General features: G+C 35.0%; 1 pseudogene; it reads left to right on the top strand.

Annotated features, from left to right (window-relative positions):
- The first annotated feature begins 354 nt into the window (after window positions 1-354).
- Window positions 355-3,404, top strand: LOC101025780 (annotated as a pseudogene).
- The last annotated feature ends 6,059 nt before the right edge of the window (window positions 3,405-9,463 follow it).

The raw sequence follows: 9,463 nt of genomic DNA, 5'->3' as shown, positions 1-9,463 counted from the left end.
GGAGTTATGGGACACCATCAAATGAAACAATATACCCATTATGGAAGTCCAAGAAGGAAAAGAAAAAGAGAAACGGGAAGAAATCTTATTTTTAAAAATAATGGGCCAGGCACGGTTGCTCACACCTGTAATCTCAGCACTTTAGGAGGTGGGTGAATCCTGTGAGGTCAGGAGTTCGAGACCAGCCTGACTAACATGGTGAAACCCCATCTCTGCTGAAAATCCAAAAACTAACCAGGCATGGTTGCAGGGACCTGTAATCCCAGCTACTTGGAAATCTCAGATGGGAGAATTGCTTGAACCAGGGAGGTGGAGGTTGCAGTGGGCTGAGATTGTGCCATTGCACTCCACCCTGGGAGACAGAGTGAGACTGTCTCAAAAAGAAAAAAAAATGACTAAAAATTTTCCAAATCTAGGTAAGAAAATAGACATTCTAATTTATGAAGCCCAAAGATTCCTAAATAGACTGAACCCGAAGAGGTATACTGGAGAAACATTATAATTAAGTTATAAAAGTCAGAATTTTAAAAACAGCAAGAGAAAAGAAACTTCTCACATAGAAGGGAACTTCTATCAGCAGACTTTGCAGCAGAAATGTTACAGGCCAGCATATCCACCTTCAGCAGTCTCAGCTCCACCAGCTGGAGAATAAATGGGATTTGCATAAACTCCACTCTGAACTGAAACAGAGATTGCAGTGTTAATATCCTTTTCTTCTGATCATTACTAACAGTTCCTCAGAAAATTAAATGTCAGAAGACAGAGAAGCACAGGAGGGTGAATTGTTGGCCCTGGAGATTATTTATGATGGAGATGAATTTAGAAAATAGAGTCTGTTCAAGGTAGAGAAACCAGGTTCTATTTGGATTTGCCACAGAATTTCAAGATATTTGTGAGCGCTATCTGCTCTATGCAAGCACTTAGACTTCCTATGGGAAGAACACCATGCCAGCATGGTCCTTTTTGCCTGGATACAGTTTCTTAAGGAAGAGATCCTAGCGTACGTGAATATTGTCTCTCCTTTCGAGCTCACGGTGGGTTCTCAGAAAAAAGTATAGAGAATGACAACTCAAGCCTCTCCTAACACAGAGCTAGATATTGGAGGAGCTGCTGGATCTAATGTAGACCAAGAGGAAATTGTGGATGAGAGAGCTGTGCGGATGTGGAATCACTGTCAAGTCTAATCCAGAAAATCTTGGACTTTGATCAAGCTCAGCACATAAAATGCTTTAATAGTAAATTTTTCCTTTGCCATATCTGTTTCTGTGAGAAGCAGGGCAGTGAATGCATGTACTTCTTGGAGGGCAGGTATGTATACTGCAAAGCTTGTCTGAAGGACTACTTTGAACTCCAGATCAGAGATGGTCAGGTCCAATGCCTCAACTACCCAGAACCAAAGTGCCCTTCGATAGCCACTCCTGATCAGGTCAAAGAGCTAGTGGGACCAGAGTTATTTGCCTATTATCATTGCCTTCTCCTCTAGTCTACTTTGGACATGATGGCACTTGTGGTATACTGCCCCCGCTCATGCTGCCAGCTGCCTGTGATGCAGAATCCTGGCTGCACCATGGGCATCTGCTCCAGCTGCAATTTTGCCTTCCGTACCTTGGGCAAATTGACCTACCCTGGGGTCTCTCTATGTAAGGTGACTGCAGATAAATTAATAGACTTATGAAACAAATCCCTGAATGCAGATGAGGCCAATAAAAGATTTTTGTAACAAAGGTATCATAAGAGGGTGATTCAGAAGGCACTGGAAGAGATGGAAAGTAAGGAGGGGTTAGAAAAGAACTCAAAGAGCTGCCACATTGTGGAACTCCCATAGAGAAATTAGATGAATGTAATAAGATGACATGTACTGACTGTATGCAATATTTCTGTTGGATTTGCATGGGTTCTTTCTCTAGAGCAGACTCTTACAAACATTTCATTGATCCTACCTCACCATGTTTTAATGGGCTGTTTCACGCTATGGATGTTAATGGAGACATTTGGGAAGATGGGATTGAAGACTAGTTAATGACTGCTCAAGATATTGAAGTGGATTGGTTTTCCGTAATCTTTTGTCAAATACACAAAGTAAACTTGCAGGATATTTATGGCACTATTCATTCACCCTTCCTGTGTAGAAGATATGGAAGAACAAGTCTTATATTTTCATGTGGTACTACTGATGAAGGTGCATTCGTACATTTTTTAATGTAATGTAAATTGAGCAAAATTATAAGCCGAAGCTTCAGAAAATGAAACAACAGAATATTAGATATAATGTGTGCAAATCTCTGAATTGTTAAAAATTAAATATTTATTTTCTTCCCAAAGCTTTAGGTATGAAAAGAGGGGTCAAGAGTTAAACTTAGAGACTGTTTTTTGTCTCTGAGAAGCATCCCTCTAAGGCAATCTGTTGGAGGTGCCTCAGAACTACTCCTTACAACAGGTGTGGGTTGAAGGCTTATGAAAATTATACTGTGACTCTGATCTAATTTACTCCATCTTAGTCACATTCCTTCCAACCTAAATTTCGGCCAAGTCAGTTCTCTTTGGAGGGAGCCCTATACTCTGTAACTGACTGGATGGTCCAGTGTTATTTTCATATACTGCTTTTCAGAATGGAAATTTACAATACTTTAAAAATATTTTTAATACCACAAATACTGTGGGGCACTTGATATTTATTAGTGTTATATATGATCCACTGGTTTCAGGCCAAATCTAGAATTTAGTGATACTGGCTCAGAAGAATTTAAGTTCTATTCAACCTTCCTGGGCATTAGAGTCTAGATACAAAATGACTTGTCTTTACTACTTTTGTTCCACATTCCCTCTCTTTACCTTTGCCCTACCTTCTGTTTGTAAGGATAATTTTAATATTAATTCCAGCAACACCTGTTTTTATTTCCTCTGCTGGAATAGGAGAAAGTCTAATATATTCCCAAGTTGAAAGTTCTTGAATTATCCACATTTCGCACCATACATGCCTATAGTGACAGTATACAAACTGTCTATTCCACTGTAGTTCAAGTCTTAACTTTCTGAATTCTTTTTAAATATCTTCTCTAACAAGCTATGGGAATTGGGCTTCCTATTTTTTTTTTGCAATGGCAGTGTTTTGGGTGATAATTTTGGATTGATACCTATTCCTTTTTCTGGGTTTTCTTGGCTTTTTGAAAAATTGTCTTTTCTAATAGTTTGGTGGGTGGCTTGGTAGCAAAGTAAGATTTTTTGGAAAAGAGTACAGAAAAATTGAACTGCTGCTCGAGAACATATTCTTTCTTCCTACTTTGTCATTGAAAATTGAGGAATCCCTTTTAACTGTTTTAGGTGTGTATATCCAAAGAGTGAGCGAGGACTATGTTTCCGAATTGTCAAAGAGGATGCTTAAACTTAAAAATAAAAATAAATTTTAAAATCATGTTACTAAAAAGAAAGAAACATTACAGGTCAGGAAAGAATGGGATAATATATTCAGCATACTGAAAGGAAAAAAATCTGTATTATATTGCTGATGCTGAGTGTCTGTATTATACCCAACTAAACTGTCCTTTAAAAATGATGAAGAGTTAAAGACTTTCCCAAACTAACAAAAGCTAAAGGAGTTTGTCAGCACTAGATTAACAGTGAAATGAAAAAAAGAAGTTAAGCAGCACCACCAAGACATATGAAATTATAAATTTCACTGTAAAGGTCAATATAAAGATAAACACAGAATATTGTAATATTGTAATGGTGACACGTAAATTACTTTTAACACTATAATGAGTTAAAGGGTAACATTATTAAGAATTCCAGTAACAATAGAAATTTGTTAATGTAAACATAATATAAAAAAGAATATCTGACATCAATAACATAAAGTTGTGGGGAAGTAAAGTGTAAACTTCTGCATGCAATTGTAGTTAAAATGTTGTCAGCTTCAAGTAGACTGTCACAATTATAAAATGTTCAATTCAAACCTTATTGTAACCATAAGAAAAAACCTCCAGTAGATACATCAAAGATAAAGAGAAAAGAATCAAAATATATAACTGCAAAAGCCATCAAAACACAATAAAGATAACAAGAGAGGAAGAAAGGAAGAGGAAAACTATAAAAGAGTCAGAAAACAATTAACAAAATGTCAAGTTAATTGTAGTGTTCTTACCTATCACTAATTACTTTAAATTTAAAGGGCTAAACTCCTCTATCAAAAGACATAAATGGCTGAGTGGACTTAAAAAAACAGGTAATACCCAAATACACACTGTGTGCAAGAGACCCAGTTTAAGTTTAAGGACACACATAGACTAAAAGTGAAGGGGTGGCAAAAGATACTCCATGTAAAAAGTAACCAAAATAGAGCAGGAGTGGCTACATTTGTATCAGACAAAATACACTTTAAATCAAATAATTACACAAGAGATAAATAAGGTCATTAAATGATGATAAAGGGTCAATTTTATTAAAAAATAAACAATTATAAATATGTATTCACCCAACATCAAAGACCCTAAGTATATAAGTATATAAAGCAAACATTTTGTAATCGGAAGAAGAAATGGAAACATAATACTAGTAAGTAATTTTTCTTTTTTTTTGTTTGTTTGTTTTTTGTTTTTTTTGAGGCGGAGTCTCGCTCTGTGGCCCAGGCTGGAGTGCAGTAGCTAGATCTCGGCTCACTGCAAGCTCTGCCTCCTGGGTTTACGCCATTCTACCTCAGCCTCCCGAGTAGCTGAGACTACAGGCGCCCGCCACCTCGCCCGGCTAGTTTTTTGTATTTTTTAGTAGAGACGGGGTTTCACCGGGTTAGCCAAGATGGTCTCGATCTTCTAACCTCGTGATCCGCCCGTCTCGGCCTCCCAAAGTGCTGGGATTACAGGCTTGAGCCACCGCGCCCGGCCTTTTTTTTTTTTTTTTTTTTTTTTTAGATGGAGTCTCACTCTGTTGCCAGGCTGGAGTGCAGTGGCATGATCTTGGCTCGCTGCAACCTCTGACTCCCTGGTTCAAACAGTTCTCCTGCCTCAGCCTCTGAAGTAGCTGGGATTACAGGTACGTGCCACCATGTCCAGCTAATTTTTTTTTTTTTTTTTGTATTTTCGGTAGAGACGGGTTTCACCATGTTGGCCAGGATGGTCTCGAACTCCTGACCTCGTGATCCGCCTGCCTTGGCCTCCCAAAGTACTGGGATTACAGGTGTGAGCCACTGAGCCTGGCCATAAGTAACTTTAATACCCCACTCTCAATAAAGGATAGATCATCTAGATAGAAAATCAATAAAACAGCAGAACTGAAGAATACTATAGGCTAAATGGACTTAACAGACATATATAGAACATTCTACTTAATATCAGCACAATATTCATTCTTCCCAAATACACATAAACATTCTTCAGCATAGAGTCCATGCTAGATCACAAAACAATTCTCAACAAATTCAATAAAATTAAAATCATCTAAAGTATTTTACCTGATCATAATGGAATGAAACTAGAACTCAATAATAGAAAGAAACTGGGAAAATTCACAAAAATGTGGAAATTAAACAACACATACTTAAATAACTATTGGGTCAAATAAAAATAAAAAAGGAAATTAAAAAATATCTTGAAACAAACAAAAACAAAACATACCCAAACTTTTGGGATATAGGCAAAGCAGTACTGAAAGGGAAATTTATAGAAATAAACATATGCATTTAAAAAGAAGAAATATCTCAAATTAACAAGGTAACTTTGGACCTCAAGAAACTAGAAAAAGAAAAAATGAAGCCCCAACTTAGCAGAAGAAAAGAAAAAAATAGAGTAGAAATAAATGAAATACAGAATAGGAAAACAATAGAAAAAAAATGACATTCTTTATTCTTTGAAAAGATAACGAAGATTAACAAACCTAGACTAAGGACAAAAGAGAAGATTCAAATAAAATCAGGAATGAAAGTAGAGATATTGCAATTGATGTCACCAAAATCAGAAGGATCACAGGGACTCTGACAATTATACATCAACAGATTGAACGAACTAGAAGAAATGTATAATTCCTAGAAACATGCAGCATACCAACACAGAATAAAGAAGAAATAGCACTTCTGAACAGATCAATAACAAATAAAGACTTTGAAGCAGTAATAATAATAATAATAATAATAATAATAATAAAACTTTCAATAAATAAAAGCCCAGAACAAGATGGCTTCAGGGATAATTTTATCAGACATTTAAAGAAGAAGACATATCAATTTGTCGTAAACTTACAAAAAAATAAAAGAACAAGAAACATTTCCAAATTCAGTTTTCGAGGCATCATTCAGCTACCAAAGACACCACAAGAAAAGGAACTATAGGCTAATATCTTTTATAAAAATAGATGCAAAAATCTTCACAAAATACTAACCAACCAAATTCAACAGCACATTTAAAAGGATCATACACTATGACAAAGTAGGATTTATTTTTGGGATGCAACGATGGTTTACATTAACAGAATGAAGAGTAAAAATCACATTATAATCTCAATAGATTTAAGAAAAGCATTTGATAGAATTCAACACTCTTCCGTAATAAAAACTCAACATTTACGTATAGAAGGAACTGACTTCAATACAATAAAGGTCATTTATGATTAGCCCACAGCTAACATCATACCAATGGTGAAAAGCTGAAAGCTTTCCCTCTAACATCCAGAACATGGTAAGGATGCCACGCTTGCCTCTCCTATTCACCATAATATTGGAAGTCCTAGCCATAGCAAATAGGCAAGACAAAGAAGTAAAAGACATCCAAGTGACAAAGGAAGAAGTAAAATTGTCCTGATTGCAAATGATGTCATCTTATTTGTAGAAAGCCTAAAGATGCCACAAAAATACTATAAGCATTGATAAATAGATTCAGTAAAGTTTCAGTACACAAAATCAACATGTAAAATTCAATTGCACTATGATACACCAACAAAGAATTTTCTGAAAAGGAAATTAAGAAAAAATTCTACTTACAATAGCGTCAAAAGAGGTAAAATACTTAGGAATAAACTTAACCCAGGAGGCAAAAGACTTTTTATACTGAAAATTATAAAATATTGTGGAAAAAATTAAAAACATGAATTAATGGAAGGATGTTTGTGTTCATGAATTGGAAGAATTAATATTGTTAAAATCTGTATACTTTTCAAAATAATCTATACATTCAATGAAATATTTATTAAAATCCTGATGACAATTTTTGCAGCCATAGAAAAAAAAATTCTAAAGTTTATTTGGAACCAAAAAATACCCTGAGTAGCCAGTGTAATTTTGAGAATAAAGAACAAAGTTGTTCATACTCTCTGATTTCATAATATATAATAAGCTACAGAAATAAATTCACTATGGTACTTACTGAAATGCAGCCATGTAGATAAATGAAACAGAATAGAGAGCCCAGAAACAAAACCATACACATAAAGTCAACTAATGTTTGATCATGGTCTCAAGAATACTTAATGGGGAAAAGACAGTCTCTTCAATAAATGGTATTGGGAAAACTGGATACCCACTGGCAAAAAGAATGACTTTAGATTCTTATCTCACACCATATACAAAAATCAACTCAAAATGATTTAAGGGCTTAAATGCAAATCCTGAAGCAAAACTCTTAGAAGAAAACAGAGTAAAAGCTTCCAGATATTGGATTTGACAATGATTTCTTGGATATGACACCAAAAGCATAGGTAACAAAAGCAAGCATAGACAAGTGGGATTACATCAAACCAAGAAGCTTCTTCACAATGAAGAGAACTCTCAACAGAAAGTAAAGACAACCTACTGAATGGGTGACAGTATTTGCAAACCATCCATTTGATAAGGAGTTAATGTCCAAAATATATAAGATTGAGCAGATATTTCACTAAAGAAGACATATAAATAGTCAACAAGTATATGCAATGGTACTCAACATCACTAATTGTCAGGGAAATGCAAATCAAAACAATAGTATATCACCTGGCACCAGTTTAAAAAGCTATTATTTTAAAAACCCGAGAGACAGCAAGTTTTGTCAAGGATGTAGGGAAAAGGGAACCCTGTACACTGTTAGTGGGAATGTATTAATATATTATTAATGTAATAACTTGGTGCAGCCGCTATTGAAAACAGTATGGAGTTTCCTAAAAAAGTAAAAATATAATTACCATATGATTCAGCAATCCTATTTCTGGGTATTTATTCAAATAAATTGAAATCTGGATCTCAAAAATATATCTGCACTGTCATGTTCATTGCAGTATTACTCACAATAGCCAAGATATGGAAATACTCTAAATGTCCATAGACAAATGGAAGGATAAAGAAAATGTGGTATATTCATATAATGGAATATGATTAACCTTACACAAGAAGGAAATCTTGCCATTGCGATAATATGAATGGATCTAAAAGACATTATGCTCAGTGGAATAAGCGGGCACAGGAGGGCAAGTACTGCATAAAAACACCTTTATGAGGAATCCAAAATAATAAAACTCATAGAACCAGAGAGTACAATAGTGGTCATCTGAGGCTAGGAAGAGGGGAAAGGAAGAGGTGTCATTCAAAGAGTACAAAATTTTAGTTATGCAAGATAAGTAAGTTCTGGAGGTCTACTGTACAACACAGGGCCCATAGTTAACAATAATGTATAGTATACTTAAAAATTTGCTAAGAGGGTAGATCGTTTGTTAAGACCTCTTACCACAAAAGAAAAACCTTATAAATGATTAAAAATAAAAATAATAAAGATGGCAGGAGGAAATGCTGAGAAGTGATGAGTAAGTTTATAGCCTTGGTTGTGATGATGGTTTCAAGATTATACACTTATCTCTAAACTCATCAAGTTGTGTACATTAATTATGTGCAGTTTTTTGTATGCTAATCATCTCCAACAAAATGTTTAAAAAAGAAATGGGTTGAGCCCATGCATTGAAAAAGTTACCTTAATGTCATACTTAAGTGTTGCTTATCATTGACTACACACTTAATAGAACTATCCTTGTGAAGATATTTTTAGAGCTGTTCTTTTTAAAAAACAGATTGAGATACAACTTACATCTTATAACATCTACCCTTTTAGACTGTATAATTAAGTGGTTTTTAGTATACTCACAGTGCCTTGCAACCATCAACACTAATTTTTGGACATTTTAATCTTCCCTCCTAGCCAAAACCACATAGCCATTAGCTTTCTCTTTTCCTTACTCATTAACCCCAGTCTATAGAAACCACTAATCTAGATACGTCTCTATATATGTACCATTTCAGGACATTTTGAATAAATGAAATAACATAATATGTGGTCTTTTGTGATTGACTTTTTACTTAGCATAATATTTCAAGATTCATACACATTATAGCATTTAGTACTTATTTTCTTTTTAAGAAATTGACCATTTTTTTAGAACAGTTTTAGATTCACAGCAAAACTGAGCAGAAGGCACAGAGATATCTCATATGTCCCTCTGCCCCTGTACTTGTGTGGCCTCC

This window comes from Papio anubis, chromosome 10, assembly GCF_008728515.1.
Source record: "Papio anubis isolate 15944 chromosome 10, Panubis1.0, whole genome shotgun sequence".
NCBI classification, from domain to species: Eukaryota; Metazoa; Chordata; class Mammalia; order Primates; family Cercopithecidae; genus Papio; species Papio anubis.
Note: the sequence above shows the minus strand (reverse complement) of the source record. Positions and strands in the feature narration are given on the sequence as shown.